This window comes from Triticum dicoccoides, chromosome 3A (assembly GCF_002162155.2).
Source record: "Triticum dicoccoides isolate Atlit2015 ecotype Zavitan chromosome 3A, WEW_v2.0, whole genome shotgun sequence".
NCBI lineage: Eukaryota > Viridiplantae > Streptophyta > Magnoliopsida > Poales > Poaceae > Triticum > Triticum dicoccoides.
The window spans coordinates 570,176,910-570,193,604 of NC_041384.1; positions in this window are offsets into that span (position 1 = coordinate 570,176,910).

Consider the following 16,695-nt stretch of genomic DNA (forward strand, 5'->3'; position numbering starts at 1 on the left):
GGTGAAGGTGGCCTTCCGCAACCCGGGCCTCAACCTCACCAACGTCCTCAAGACCCTGCCGCCGGATGCTGACCTGGAGGCGCTCAAGACCCTTGTCGCACCCATTGTGGACAAGGTGAGCGGGATCAGGAGGATTGAGGGCGATCGTGTAGACTAGGTCGCCCGTTTCTTCTTTTCTTGTCGCTGTTTGTCATGTTATGAAAACACTCTGTTAGAGCCGCGACAAGCTATCTTTGTAATATAACTCTATTTCGGGTAATGATTGCAATGTTATTCCCTTTACTTGATTCCTCCCTTTGTATGTTTTTGCCCTACGCTTTTAGGGAACTTGCCGGTGCAGGCACCTTAGCCGCGAGCGCTGAGTGCGGAACGTCAGCAGCCTGCTGGCGGTGCCGTTACCGACAAGAAACCTTGTCGCAACTAGTCGCAGCTCACTTAAGTTGCTGAGCGGACTCGAAACAAAGTAAGGGCGCAACTAGCTATGAGTTGGTTCCTCCGCGCACAGGTTTTCCATACAAAGTGCGGTCGTTCAAGGGAGATAACTTAAAATTTTTAAAAATCTGATTGCTCAAACTTCGGCAACTTAGCTTTTCTATTCTTTGCTTCCCGGTAAGGCGAAACTTTCTTGAACGACGCCTGGTCCATACCATCATCTTCTCCTCCCCCCCCCCCCCGGCAAACTTGTGGGCGGGGAAACCTTCCTTTCCTTGAGAAAAAAGAAAGAAGAGAAAATAAAGATATGGAGCCTTCCGGCTCGTTATTGCTTACCGGGGAGTAGGTGCTGCACAAAGTGTCAGATCACATATGCAAAAAATAGAAAGCATGAAATTGACAAGATGTGCGGAGCACATGAGCTTTACTTATGCACGGGGTCTATGCCCGGCTTTGTACAAAGGATTACATGCAACAGCGGCAAGACTTGTACAAAAGGTGGTTGCCGGAACAGGTCCCGGCAACCGCGCCTTACGGGTAAAACTTACGAAGATGCTCAATGTTCCAGGAATTGCTCACCGGAATGCTATCTTCGGTCTCAAGGAGGACAGCGCCAGGCCTAGTGACTCGTTTCACCCGGTAAGGGCCTTCCCACTTTGGCGTCAACTTGTTGGAATTCTTGGCGGACTGAACACGCCGAAGAACAAGGTCGCCTTCCATGATACTTCTGGCTTTAACTTTGCGGCTATGGTAGCGGCGCAAAGCTTGCTGGTAGCGAGCAGCTCGTACAGCAGCCTGAAGACGGTCTTCCTCATGGAGCAGCGCGTCATCTTGTCGCAGCTGCTCTTGCTCAAGCTCATCATAAGCGAGTACTCGAGGTGACCCGTATACGAGTTCCGTGGGGAGAACTGCCTCTGCTCCATAGATTAGATCGAAAGGTGTCTTGCCAGTGGCCCGATTTGGCGTCGTCCTGATCGACCAAAGAACCACCGGCAGCTCCTCGATCCAGTTTCTTCCGCACTTGTGCAGCCTGTCGAAAGTTCTGGTCTTGAGCCCATGCAGCACTTTAGCATTTGCCCTCTCCGCTTGACCGTTGCTTCTCGGGTGAGCAACAGAAGCGAAGCAGACCTTGGCGCCAAGATCTTGGACGTACTGCATGAAGGTGCGGCTCGTGAATTGTGTACCGTTGTCGGTGATTATCCAGTTAGGGATCCCGAAGCGGCAAACAATCGACCTGAAGAACTTGACTGCTGACTGTGCTGTCACCTTCCTCACTGGTTCCACTTTCGGCCACTTCGTGAACTTGTCGATTGCAACGTACAAGTATTCAAAGCCCCCGACAGCTCGGGGAAAGGGGCCAAGAATGTTGAGCCCCCAGACCGAAAATGGCCAGGATAAAGGGATCGTCTGGAGAGCTTGAGCTGGTTGGTGTATCTGCTTGGAATGGAACTGGCACGCTTCACACTTGGTTACTTGTGCAGTTGCATCCTGGAGGGCTGTCGGCCAAAAGAAACCTTGCCGCAATGCTTTGCCGGCAAGTGCTCTTGCGCCAATGTGGTGACCACATATGCCTCCATGTATCTCTGCCAACAGCTTTTGTCCGTCTTCCCGGTGAATACACTTCAATTTCACACTGTTGAGTCTTCTTCTGTACAGTGTCTTGTCGACAAACTGGTACATACTTGACTGCCGGGCTACTCTTTCCGCTTCTTCTTGCTCTTCGGGAAGTTCTCCTGTCTGAAGGAAACGGACAATCCGCTGTGCCCATGCTGGAGCTTGTGGCTCGACAACAAGGACGAAAGGCAAATCTATTGCTGCGGGAACATCCGCTTCTACGGCGAGAAACTGCGGCTCTGCCGGAGCTTGACATTCCCTGGCAAGCTTGCCGGAGCAAAACTTGTCGAGAGCTTCTGCTTCAACGGAACAAACCCTAGGGTTTGCCGGAGCAGACTCCTCCTCAGCGTTCTTGGCGTTGATCTCGGGGACCTTCTTGGCGGTGGCTTCGGGGAGCTCTGCCGGCAAATAGTCACCAGAAATCAACTTCCTCTTCTTGCTCTGTCCAGTTGATGGTGTTACAGACGGTTGAGTCAGCTTGAGCACAAATATCCCTGGTTCCACAGGTAACTTAAGCACGGCGCACTTTGATAGGCCATCGGCAATGGCGTTCTGAGCTCTTGGAACATGCTCCATCTGTAGGCCATCAAAGTGCTCTTCTAGCTTCCTCACTTCGTTGACGTAGGCTTCCATCAACGGACTCTGATAGCTCTTGTTCAATTAGCGGACGACAAGCTGCGAGTCACCCCTGACAATGAGCTTCTTGATCCCAAGGTCTGCCGCGATCCTGAGACCGGCAAGCAAGCCTTCATACTCTGCAGTATTGTTTGTCGCTTGCTCCTTGGGAAAGTGCATCTGGACTATGTACTTGAGGTGCTCTCCGGTGGGTGCGACAAGCAGCACGCCAGCACCGGCGCCTTGTAGCGAAAAGGCGCCATCAAAGTACATCAGCCATTCTATGCTTTCTTCCTCGACGGGGATGCTCATTTCTGGAATTTCTTCATATGGTGTTGGCGTCCATTCTGCTATGAATTCTGCCAATGCTCTGCTTTGGATAGTTGAAGTACTTTCAAACTTGAGGCCAAAGCTTGACAGTTCCAGTGCCCACTCAACAATCCTGCCTGTCGCTTCTGGATTCTGTAGTATCCTCTTCAACGGAAAGCGAGTGACAACTGTGATCTCATGTGCTTGGAAGTAATGGCGCAGCTTTCTCGAGGCCATGAGAAGGCCGAAAAGCAATTTCTGCACGCCAGAGTACCTTGACCTAGCACCCTGCAGAAGGGAACTGACAAAGTAAACTGGGCACTACACCATTTTCTTTTGTATCTCCTCGCGCATCTGCATAGATCCATCTTTTTCGGGACCAGAGCTTGCCGGGGAAGCCCCCTGCTTGTCGCTGGATGCGCCTGCCGTGGTTGCTGGCTCGTCATCTGCCTCCCTCTTTGCCACTAACGCAGCACTAACCACTTGATTGGTTGCCGCTATATACAGCAGCAACTTCTCTTGTGGCTTAGGTGCGACAAGTATTGGAGGGGAGGACAGGTATCTCTTCAAGTCTTGCAGCGCAGCCTCCGCTTCCGGAGTCCAATTCATTGGACCTTCCTTTTTCAATAATTTGAAAAACGGCAGGGCGCGCTCAGCAGACCTAGAGATAAATCTCCTGAGAGCAGCCACGCAACCGGCAAGTCTTTGTACATCCTTGACGCGCTTTGGTGCTTCAATCTGCTCAATGGACTTGATCTTGTCGGGATTGGCTTCGATTCCCCGCTGAGACACGAAGAACCCGAGAAGCTTGCCGGAGGGGACTCCAAACACACACTTCTCTGGGTTGAGCTTGAGGCTGATCTTGCGCAGATTTGCAAAGGTCTCGTCTAAATCTTGGATCAGAGTTGCCTTGTCCTTGCTCTTGACCACCATGTCATCCATCTAGGCTTCCACATTTCTGTGTATTTGTGGTTCAAGAGCGATATGGACTACTCTTGCAAATGTTGAACCAGCATTTTTTAATCCGAAAGGCATCCGTATGAAACAGTACGTGCCACTTGGAGTAATGAATGCGGTCCTCTCCTCATCCTCTTCTGCCATGAAGATCTGATGGTATCCTGAGTATGCGTCAAGAAATGAAAGCAAGTTACATCCGGCCGTGGAGTCAACAATCTGGTCAATGCGCGGCAAAGGAAATGGGTCTTTGGGACAAGCTTTGTTAACATCGGTAAAGTCGATACAGTGTCTCCATTTCCCGTTTGCCTTGCGCACGACTACAGGATTGGCCAACCACGTAGGATGGAGCACTCCTCTGACAAGGCCTGCTGCTTCCAACTTCTTGATTTCTTCTGTGATGAATTCTTGGCGCTCCACTGCCTGCTTCCTAACCTTCTGCTTGACGGGCCGCGCATGAGGGCAAACGGCAAGATGGTGCTCAATTACTTTCCTGGGAACACCGGGGATGTCAGACGGTTGCCATGCAAACACGTCGACATTCGCCCGCAGGAAAGCAATGAGCGTGCTTTCCTATTTAGGGTCGAGAGCGGCACCGATGGTGAAGGTACCACCAGTGCCGTCCTCCTTGGCGGACACCTTCTTGGTCTCTGGCGGAGCTGCCATTGTCTTCTTACACTTGCCGGTGGAGCTCGATGGTGCGTCCTCGATGGCAGCGCAGCACTCCGAAGAGGTGCGCTTGCCGGAGTGGGCATCAGAACTCTTGCCGGACTTGGTCTTCTCTTCTCCCCGGGAGCTTCAGCGGCAAGTGACTTGCGATCTGTTGCGGCTGCCGCTTCCCGGTAGATCTTGTCGGTGCAGATAAGAGCATCCTTTTTGTCGCCAGGGACAGAGATGACGCTTATTGGGCCTGGCATCTTCAGCATGTTGTATGCGTAGTGAGAGGCTACCATGAACTTGGCGAGTGTTGGACGGCCAAGTATCCCATTGTAAGGCAATGGAATATCGGCAATGTCAAAAGTGACCCTCTCAGTCCTAAAGTTCAACTCGCTGCCAAATGTTACTGGCAACGTGACCTTCCCCTTCGGCTTGCTCCTTCCCGGGTTGATTCCTTGGAATGTGTCGGTCTCTTCGAGCTCGTTGTCAGGGATCTGGAGTTTCTGGAGTACAGCGGAGGAGATCAGGTTCAAGCCGGCCCCGCCGTCAACTAGCATCTTAGTGACCTTGAGGTTGCGGATAGTTGGTGAAACCAACATCGGCAAGCACCCGACCGCAGTTGTGCGATCAGGGTGGTCCTCAATATCAAAGATGATAGGCGTGCTGGACCATTTCAGAAGCTTGCGTGACTCGACAGGTGGTTCCACCGCATTGACTTCCCGCACCCACTGCTTGAGTTGGCGGTGCGAAGTATGCTGAGATGCACCGCCATCAATGCACAAGACCTCTGTGGCTTTCTGGAACTCTTGCTCACTGGTCTCGACATCATCCATGTCTTCGTCGTCGTCGTCGTCTTCATCCTTGTCGCGGCCGCGGGGAGGTCTGTCACCTTGCCGCGGCTTGGCCTTGCCGCGGCGTCCTCCCCGGCCGGCGCACTTCTTGCCGGATTCTCCAGCGCCTCCTTGGGCCCTCTCCTTGTCGCGTCGCTCGTATTCAGCCTTTTGCTGCTGGACAAGCTGTTCGACCTTCTTGCAGCTCTGGAGGTCATGGCCCTTGGTGCGGTGGATCTTGCACTACTGCTTGTCGGTGCCGTCCTGCTTGTCGGTGACCACCACAGCCTGGCAGTTGGTGCATGCGGCAATCTCCTTGCCGGAGCTACCTGCTTTGGCTTTCTTGGCGCCACCTTCGTTGCCGGACTGCTCAACGACTAGCATATCTTTGCCTTTCTTCTTCCTGTTGTTCCGCCGCCGGTTTTTCTTTGCCGGGGCAGCATCCTCGCTGTCAGATCCTCCTGCTCCTGTATTCTCTCCGGGGAGTTTCCTCCCTTCCTCCGCACGTGCACACTTGTCGGCCAGGGCATACAGCTCACTGACGTCTCTGATCTTGCACATCGCCATCTCCTCCCGCATCCGGCGGTTACGCACGTTCTGATGGAACACGCTGATGACCGCGGCAGGGTGGACATCTGGGATGTTGTGCTGTACACGACTGAACCTCTGAATGTACTTGCGCAGGGGCTCTCCTTCCTTCTGGGCGAGCAGATGAAGGTCACTCTCTTGGCCATGAGGTTTGTGGCCGCCTGTAAAGGCGCCGACAAACTGATGGCAAAGGTCTGCCCAGGAGGATATGGAGTTGTCCGGCAAGTGCATGAGCCAGGACCTGACGTTGGGCTTGAGCACCAGCGAGAAGTAGTTGGCAAGGATCTTGTCGTCCCGTCCCCCGACAGCATGCACCGCGATGGTGTAGATGCTGAGGAACTCCGAAGGATGCGACTTGCCGTCGTACTTCTATGGTACGTCTGGCTTGAAATTCTTCATGCTGGGCCACTGGACTTGCCGCAGCTCACGAGTAAACGCAGGGCAACCTACCGCGTACGGCAAGTCGCCTGGTTCCCCTAGCGCATGCATGTCAACAGAAGGCCCATCGCGCTGGTCCGATTGACATCGCGCTTCTCTTCGGCGCTCGATGCGTGTACGAGCGTCTTCTTGCTGTCGTTCATGAAGAACTTGGCGCTGATCGCGACGAGCTCGTGGATCTGATGACGCGGTGGAGTCGCTGTCGAGGTGGATCCGGCGAGTCGGCGATCTTGGCCTTCGGGGCGAAGAGTGCACAGTGGTTGCACCCCCACCGGTCTTGTCGCCACCGGCTCGTGCCTGGCTGACTTGCCGCGGCTGCGACGTGCTCGGGTGCTGTTGAGTGTCACCGTTCGCGAAGCCGATGAGATTCTGAATGGTGGCCCTCCGGTCGTCGATCTTGTCTGCCATTGGAGGGTAGTCCAGGAGCAGTTGAGCTCGCGCCAAAGCTTCAGCTGGAGTGGTGGGTGGCGGTGGCGAACGGTGCGAGGAGCGGGATATGCTCGGACTTCTAACTATGTTAGAAGGAGCAGTATCCCGTCCAAGCGACCGTGCCTCGCTCATGCCAGCATGTTGCCATGCATGCTGGTCTTGAGCACTCCGAGATCCACCAGCTCGATCTTGGTCCAGCAAACGCATGGTACCGTGAGTACCATGACGCTGCCGGTCCCGCGCCTCTTGAGATGGGCGCGGTGCATGTACGGACGCCTAGGTCTTGGAGTGCGCCCGGTCATTGTGGGAACCGGCTACGCCGCCGATGGGTAGCGCAGCCTTGACCTTGGACCTGGCAGCACCGTGAGCTCCCTCGTCGACGCCCGTTCTTCCGCCGGCGTCTGCCCCATCAGCCGTTTGCTCCGGCGGTGGTGGGTTCGGCGTGGACGGAGCAGCCACCTTCGAAGCCTTCTTCTTCGGCGGCATGTCGATAAAGATGATGAAGATCTAGCTCGCGTGAACGCCGGATCTGGTTCACACAACCTCGACGCCCCCTACCTGGCGTGCCAAAGATGTCGGGGGACTAATCCACGAACACCTATGGGACCGGCGGACCGAGTCCCTTTCGGTTCAGCGGGGGCTTCCTGTCGGTGTACTAGTGTAGGGGTACCCTAGTATCCCGAACTTGTGCACGGGCAGTCGTAGCATCCCGCGGCAAGGCTTGCCGGGTGACCGCCAAGGCCCTCCGTGGTTCCTTTGGAGCCATTCAAGAACAAAGTATCCAAGCCAAGGAGATAAGACCCCGGCAAGAGGGGCTTGCCGGGAAGGCCAACCAAGGCAAGGCACTTAAGGAAACAAGACCCCGATAAGAGGAGCTTGCCGGGAAGGCCAACCAAGGCATCTCAAGGAACTTGCCGCGACGCGCCACGCGTCCCGGCAAGGCCCGGTGAGCGACAAGCTCCCGGACGCGACAAGACAACGACCGCGGCAAGGCGCTTGCCGCGGCAAGCCACCCCTCCGTGCCCGCGCTCCAGCACTTCCACCAACGTGTCGCTCTGGGACCCATCCAGGCGTACGTGGCGGGAGGCTGTGCAGCCAGCGGCGTGCGGTGGCAAGCGGCGCTGACAAGATTGCCATCGTGGCGAGCAGTGGCGTCCCTGACGGTCCCTTTTGCACTGTTTAGGCGACACAGACGGGCATTTAATGCCCTTGTCCCCTGCCGTCAGGGTTAGGTATGATACACTGTAGCATGTAGCTGCGCCTACCGCATCACCTTTCCATTTTTACCCTTTGTCTCCGTTGCCACCTGTCGGTGACCCCTTGAGCATATAAAAGAAGGCCCGTGCGCAACGTAGAGGGGGGACGAGAACACTCACGCTCGGTCTCGTTAGCTGCTAGGGTGTACTGTAGCACTCCGCGCTCCCGAGCAAGAAATCAATACAAACCACAAAGCAGGAGTAGGGTTTTACGCATCCGTGCGGCCCGAACCTGGGTAAACTGCTCATGTGCTTCGCCTCGATCCGCTCTTCGTGCGACCCTCGCCCCCGCCGAACCGAAAGGGACTCGGTCCGCAGGTCCCATAGGTGTTCGTGGATTAGTCCCCCGACATCTTTGGCGCGCCAGGTAGGGGGTGTCGAGGTTGTGTGAACCAGATCCGGCGTTCACGCGAGCTAGATCTTCATCATCTTCGTCGACATGTTGCCGAAGAAGAAGGCTTCGGAGGCGGCTGCTCCGTCTGCGCCGAACCCACCACCGCCGGAGCAAACGGCTGATGGGGCAGACACCGGCGGAAGAACGGGCGTCGACGAGGGAGCTCACGGTGCTGCCAGGTCCAAGGACAAGGCTGCGCTACCCATCGGCGGCGTAGCCGGTTCCCACAACGACCGGGCGCACTCCAAGACCTCGGCGTCCGTACATGCACCTCGCCCATCTCAAGAGGCGCGGGACCGGCAGCGTCATGGTACTCACGGTACCATGCGTTTGCTGGACCAAGATCGAGCTGGTGGATCTTGGAGTGCTCAAGACCAGCATGCACGCCAACATGCTAGCATGAGCGAGGCACGGTCGCCTGGACGGGATACTGCTCCTTCTAACATAGTTAGAAGTCCGAGCATATCCCGCTCCTCGCACCATTCGCCACCGCCACCCACCACTCCAGCAGAAGCTTTGGCGCGAGCTCAACTGCTCCTGGACTACCCTCCAACGGCAGACAAGATCGATGACTGGAGGGCCACCATTCAGAATCTCATCGGCTTCGCCAACGGCGACACTCAACGGCAGCCGAGCACGTCGCAGCCGCGGCAAGTCAGCCAGGCACGAGCCGGTGGCAACAAGACCGGTGGGGGTGCAACCACTTTGCACTCTCCGCCCCGAAGGCCAAGATCGCCGGCTCGCCGGATCCACCTCGACAGCGACTCCACCGCGTCATCAGATCCATGAGCTCGTCGCGATCAGCGCCAAGTTCTTCATGAACGACAGCAAGAAGACGCTCGTACACGCATCGAGCGCCGAAGAGAAGCGCGACGTCAATCGGACCAGCGCGCTGGGCCCTCTGTTGACATGTATGCGCCAGGGGAACCAGGCGACTTGCCGTGTGCGGTAGGTTACCCTGCGTTTACTCGTGAGCTGCGGCAAGTCCAGTGGCCCAGCATGAAGAATTTCAAGCCAGACGTACCAGAGAAGTACGACGGCAAGTCGCATCCATCGGAGTTCCTCAGCATCTACACTATCGCGGTGCATGCTGCCGAGGGACGGGACGACAAGATCCTTGCCAACTACTTCCCGCTGGTGCTCAAGCCCAACGTCAGGTCCTGGCTCATGCACTTGCCGGACAACTCCATATCCTCCTGGGCAGACCTTTGCCATTAGTTTGTCGGCGCCTTTACGGGCGGCTACAAACCTCATGGCCAAGAGAGTGACCTTCATCTGCTCGCCCAGAAGGAAGGAGAGCCCCTGCGCAAGTACATTCAGAGGTTCAGCCATGTATAGCACAACATCCCAGATGCCCACCCTGCCGCGGTCATCAGCGCGTTCCATCAGAACGTGCATAACCGTCGGATGCGGGAGGAGATGGCGATGTGCAAGATCAGAGACGTCAGTGAGCTGTATGCCCTGGCCGACAAGTGTGCACGTGCGGAGGAAGGGAGGAAACTCCCCGGAGAGAATACAGGAGCAGGAGGATCTGACAGCGAGGATGCTGCCCCGGCAAAGAAAAAAAAACGGCGGAACAACAGGAAGAAGAAAGGCAAAGATATGCTAGTCGTTGAGCAGTCCGGCAACGAAGGTGGCGCCAAGAAAGCCAAAGCAGGTAGCTCCGGCAAGGAGATTGCCGCATGCACCAACTGCCAGGCTGTGGTGGTCACCGACAAGCAGGATGGCACCGACAAGCAGTAGTGCAAGATCCACCGCACCAAGGGCCATGACCTCCAGAGCTGCAAGAAGGTCGAACAGCTTGTCCAGCAGCAAAAGGCTGAATACGAGCGACGCGACAAGGAGAGGCCGGCTTGAACCTGATCTCCTCCGTTGTACTCCAGAAACTCCAGATCCATGATAGCGAGCTTGAAGAGACCGGCACATTCCAAGGAATCAACTCGAGAAGGAGCAAGCCGAAGGGGAAGGTCACGTTGCTAGTAACATTTGGCAGCGAGTTGAACTTTAGGACTGAGAGGGTCACTTTTGACGTTGCCGATATTCCATTGCCTTACAATGGGATACTTGGCCGTCCAGCACTCGCCAAGTTCATGGCAGCCTCTCACTACGCATACAACATGCTGAAGATGCCAGGCCCAATAAGCGTCATCTCTGTCCCTGGTGACAAAAAGGATGCTCTTATCTGTGCCGACAAGATCTACCGGGAAGCGGCAGCCGCAACAGATCGCAAGTCACTTGCCGCTGAAGCTCCCGGGGAGAAGAAGAAGACCAAGTCCGGCAAGAGTTCTGATGCCCACTCCGGCAAGCGCACCTCTTCGGAGTGCTGCGCTGCCGTCGAGGACGCACCATCGAGTTCCACCGGCAAGTGTAAGAAGACAATGGCAGCTCCGCCAGAGACCAAGAAGGTGTCCGCCAAGGAGGACGGCACTGGTGGTACCTTCACCATCGGTGCCGCTCTCGACCCTAAATAGGAAAGCGTGCTCATTGCTTTCCTGCCGGCGAATGTCGACGTGTTTGCATGGAAACCGTCTGACATCCCCGGTGTTCCCAGGAAAGTAATTGAGCACCATCTTGCCGTTTACCCTCATGCGCAGCCCGTCAAGCAGAAGGTCAGGAAGCAGGCAGTGGAGCGCCAAGAATTCATCGCAGAAGAAATCAAGAAGTTGGAAGCAGCAGGCCTTGTCAGAGGAGTGCTCCATCCTACATGGTTGGCCAATCCTGTAGTCGTGCGCAAGGAAAACGGGAAATGGAGACTTTGTATCGACTTTACCGATGTTAACAAAGCTTGTCCCAAAGACCCATTTCAGTTGCCGCGCATTAACCAGATTGTTGACTCCACGGCCAGATGTAACTTGCTTTCATTTCTTGACGCATACTCAGGATACCATCAGATCTTCATGGCAGAAGAGGATGAGGAGAAGACTGCATTCATTACTCCATGTGGCACGAACTGTTTCATATGGATGCCTTTCGGATTAAAAAATGCTGGTTCAACATTTGCAAGAGTAGTCCATATCGCTCTTGAGCCACGAATACACAGAAATGTGGAAGCCTACATGGATGACATGGTGGTGAAGAGCAAGGACAAGGCAACTCTGATCCAAGATTTAGATGAGACCTTTGCAAATCTGCGCAAGATCAGCCTCAAGCTCAACCCAGAGAAGTGTGTGTTTGGAGTCCCCTCCGGCAAGCTTCTTGGGTTCTTCGTGTCTCAGCAGGGAATCGAAGCCAATCCCGGCAAGATCAAGGCCATTGAGCAGATTGAAGCACCAAAGCGCGTCAAGGATGTACAAAGACTTGCCGGTTGCGTGGCTGCTCTCAGCAGGTTTATCTCTAGGTCTGCTGAGCGCGCCCTGCCGTTTTTCAAATTATTGAAAAAGGCAGGTCCAATGAAATGGACTCCGGAAGCGGAGGCTGCACTGCAAGACTTGTAGAGATACCTGTCCTCCCCTCCAATACTTGTCGCACCTAAGCCACAAGAGAAGTTGCTGCTGTATATAGCGGCAACCAATCAAGTGGTTAGTGCTGCGTTAGTGGCAGAGAGGGAGGCAGATGACGAGCCAGCAACCACGGCAGGCGCATCCAGCGACAAGTAGGGGGCTTCCCCGGCAAGCTCTGGTCCCGACAAAGATGGATCTACGCAGATGCGCGAGGAGATACAAAAGAAATGGTGCAGCGCCCAGTTTACTTTGTCAGTTCCCTTCTGCAGGGGGCTAGGTCAAGGTACTCTGGCGTGCTGAAATTGCTTTTCGGCCTTCTCATGGCCTCGAGAAAGCTGTGCCATTACTTCCAAGCACATGAGATCACAGTTGTCACTCGCTTTCCGTTGAAGAGGATACTACAGAATCCAGAAGCGACAGGCAGGATTGTTGAGTGGGCACTGGAACTGTCAAGCTTTGGCCTCAAGTTTGAAAGTACTTCAACTATCCAAAGGAGAGCATTGGCAGAATTCATAGCAGAATGGACGCCAACACCAGATGAAGAAATTCCAGAAACGAGCATCCCCGTCGAGGAAGAAAGCAAAGAATGGCTGATGTACTTTGATGGTGCCTTTTCGCTGCAAGGCGCCGGTGCTGGCGTGCTGCTTGTCGCACCCACCGGAGAGCACCTCAAGTACGTAGTCCAGATGCACTTTCCCAAGGAGCAAGCAGCAAACAATATTGCAGAGTATGAAGGCTTGCTTGCCGGTCTCAGGATCGCGGCAGACCTTGGGATCAAGAAGCTCATTGTCAGGGGTGACTTGCAGCTTGTCGTCCGCCAAGTGAACAAGAGCTATCAGAGTCCGTTGATGGAAGCCTATGTCGACGAAGTGAGAAAGCTAGAAGAGCACTTTGATGGCCTACAGATGGAGCATGTTCCAAGAGCTCAGAACGCCATTGCCGATGGCCTATCAAAGTGCGCCGCGCTTAAGTTACCTGTGGAACCAGGGATCTTTGTGCTCAAGCTGACTCAACCGTCTGTAACACCATCAACTGGACAGAGCAAGAAGAGGAAGTTGATTTCTGGTGACTATTTGCCGGCAGAGCTCCCCGAAGCCGCCGCCAAGAAGGTCCCAAGATCAATGCCAAGAACACTGAGGAGCAGTCTGCTCCGGCAAACCCTAGGGTTTGTTCCATTGAAGCAGAAGCTCTCGACAAGTTTTGCTCCGGCAAGCTTGCCGGGGAACGTCAAGCTCCGGCAGAGCCGCAGTTTCTCGCCGTAGAAGCGGATGTTCCCGCAGCAGCAGATTTGCCTTTAGTCCTTGTTGTCGAGCCACAAGGTCCACCATGGGCACAGCGGATTGTCCGTTTCCTTCAGATAGGAGAAATTCCCGAAGAGCAAGAAGAAGCGGAAAGAGTAGCCCGGCAGTCAAGTATGTACCAGTTTGTCGACAAGACACTGTACAGAAGAAGACTCAATGGTGTGAAATTGAAGTGTATTCACCGGGAAGACGGACAAAAGCTGTTGGCAGAGATACATTGAGGCATATGTGGTCACCACATTGGCGCAAGAGCACTTGCCGGCAAAGCATTCCGGCAAGGTTTCTTTTGGCCGACAGCCCTCCAGGATGCAACTGCACAAGTAACCAAGTGTGAAGCGTGCCAGTTCCATTCCAAGCAGATACACCAACCAGCTCAAGCTCTCCAGACGATCCCTTTATCCTGGCCATTTTCGGTCTGGGGGCTCGACATTCTCGGCCCCTTTCCCCGAGCTGTCGGGGGCTTTGAGTACTTGTATGTTGCAATCGACAAGTTCACAAAGTGGCCGGAAGTGGAACCAATGAGGAAGGTGACAGCACAGTCAGTAGTCAAGTTCTTCAGGTCGATTGTTTGCCGCTTCGGGATCCCTAACAGGATAATCACCGACAACGGTACGCAATTCACGAGCCGCACCTTCATGCAGTACGTCCAAGATCTTGGTGCCAAGGTCTACTTCGCTTCTGTTGCTCACCCGAGAAGCAACGGTCAAGCGGAGAGGGCAAATGCTGAAGTGCTACGTGGGCTCAAGACCAGAACTTTCGACAGGATGCACAAGTGCGGAAGAAACTGGATCGAGGAGCTGCCGGTGGTTCTTTGGTTGATCAGGACGACGCCAAATCGAGCCACTGGCCAGACACCTTTCGCTCTAATCTATGGAGCAGAGGCAGTTCTCCTCACGGAACTCGTATACGGGTCACCTCGAGTGCTCGCTTATGATGAGCTTGAGCAAGAGCAGCTGCGACAAGATGACGCGCTGCTCCTTGAGGAAGACCGTCTTCAGGCTGCTGTACGAGCTGCTCGCTACCAGCAAGCTTTGCGCCGCTACCATAGCCGCAAAGTTAAAGCCAGAAGTATCGAGGAAGGCGACCTTGTTCTTCGGCATGTTCAGTCCGCCAAGAATTCCAACAAGTTGACGCCGAAGTGGGAAGGCCCTTACCGGGTGAAATGCGTCACTAGGCCTGGCGCTGTCCGCCTTGAGACCGAAGATAGCATTCCGGTGAGCAATTCCTGGAACATTGAGCATCTTCGTAAGTTTTACCCGTATGGCGCGGTTGCCGGAACCTGTTCCGGCAACCACCTTTTGTACAAGTCTTGCCGCTGTTGCATGTAATCCTTTGTACAAAGCCGGGCGTAGACCCCGTGCATAAGTAAAGCTCATGTGCTCCGCACATCTTGTCAATTTCATGCTTTCTATTTTTTGCATATGTGATCTGACACTTTGTGCAGCACCTACTCCCCGGTAAGCAATAACGAGCCGTAAGGCTCCATATCTTTATTTTCTCTTCTTTCTTTTTTCTCAAGGAAAGGAAGGTTTCCCCGCCCACAAGTTTGCCGGGGGGAAGGAGAAGATGATGGTATGGACCAGGCGTCGTTCAAGAAAGTTTCGCCTTACCGGGAAGCAAACAACAGAAAAGCTAAGTTGCCAAAGTTTGAGCAATCAGATTTTTTAAATTTTTAAGTTATCTCCCTTGAACGACCGCACTTTGTATGGAAAACCTGTGCGCGGAGGAACCAACTCGTAGCTAGTTGCGCCCTTACTTTGTTTCGAGTCCGCTCAACAACTTAAGTGAGCTGCGACTAGTTGCGACAAGGTTTCTTGTCGGTAACGGCACCGCCAGCAGGCTGCTGACGTTCCGCACTCAGCGCTCGCGGCTAAGGTGCCTGCACCGGCAAGTTCCCTAAAAGCGTAGGGCAAAAACATACAAAGGGAGGAATCAAGTAAAGGGAATAACATTGCAATCATTACCTGGAATAGAGTTATATTACAAAGATAGCTTGTCGCGGCTCTAACAGAGTGTTTTCATAACATGACAAACAGCAACAAGAAAAGAAGAAACGGGCGACCTAGTCTACGCGATCGCCCTCAATCCTCCTGATCCCGCTCACCTTGTCCACAATGGGTGCGACAAGGGTCTTGAGCGCCTCCAAGTCAGCATCCGGCAGCAGGGTCTTGAGGACGTTGGTGAGCTTGAGGCCCGGGTTGCGGAAGGCCACCTTCACCAACACTTTTTGAAGAGCTCCCGCGCAGATCTTGCGCGACTCGTCGGCCAGCTGCTTTGGGATCCTCTCCCGGAGTCGCTGGAGGGCCGTCGCCACGCCTTTGAAGAACCAGACGAGCTTGGCGCTGGGTTGGCGGTTCTCGTCGGAGGGATACCCGAGATCCTCCATCCCCAGCTGAGCCAGCTCCCTGTCAATGTCTGCGGCAGCATTCACAAGACTCTCCGTCCAGTGCTCCACAGTCTCCTTAAAAGCATTCTGGGAGGCGGCAGCACTCTCCAGCAGCGCCTTGTCGGCCTTGATCTCCTCCTTCAAGGCCGCCTCCTGCTCCTTGGCGCCGTCCAGCGTCTTGGTCAAAGTAGTCAGCTTCAACTCAAGATCCGCGTTGGAGTCCTTGGCGGCGCTGAGCTCTTTGCCCTTCTCGGCGAGATCGGCCTCCAGCTGCGCCACCTTCGTCTCCGGCTCCTTCTTGGCGGCCTCGGCGGCTGCGGCAGCATCCTCCGCCTGCTTAAGGGCTCCACCGAATTGTTTCTCGCGCGCGGCAAGCTCCTCCTCGTGGGCGTCAAGGTTGACCTTTCGCTGCGCCAGCTCGCCCTCCTGCGCAAATAGCTTCTCAGCGGCAAGCCGCCGTTGCTCTTCAACTTCGGCCCTCTCAAGGAAGAAGGCCTTCTGCTCTTCGGCGAGTTGCTCCCGCTCCTCCGCCAGGGACCGGAGAGCTTCCTGGTGGAGACCCCGGAGCTCCTCCGCGCGCTTCTCGATGTCTGCTCCCGCCTTCGCGACAAGCGCCTCGTGGGATTCCAGCTTGGCTTGTCGCGCACGGTAGAGCGACAAAAACTTCTGCAGCAGCCGCTCCTCCTCAGGCTCGTTGTTGCTGCTGCTCGGCCGCGTCAACCAGCGTTAGCCCAGCGGAGGCAAGCACCTCCCCGTCGAAGATCTCTCCCTCGACCGGCGCCCTGGAGCTTGACGCCCAGGGGAGGTTGATGAAGACGCCATCGCCGGCCTTCAAGTAGACGCCTGGCTGGGGCTCTTCGGAGCCTGGCGCTGCGGCAGCGGCGGACGGGTCGGCGGTCGGCGTAGTGCCTGGCGCTCCTGCGACCTCAGGGCCGTCAGTACGATCGCCAGACCCCTCGCCAGCTGCTGCGACGACAGCTTTGGTGGCCTTTGCGCCGGCGGGATCGTCAGCACCGGCTGCTCCCTCGGTGGCAGCAGCATCGGTGGCGGCA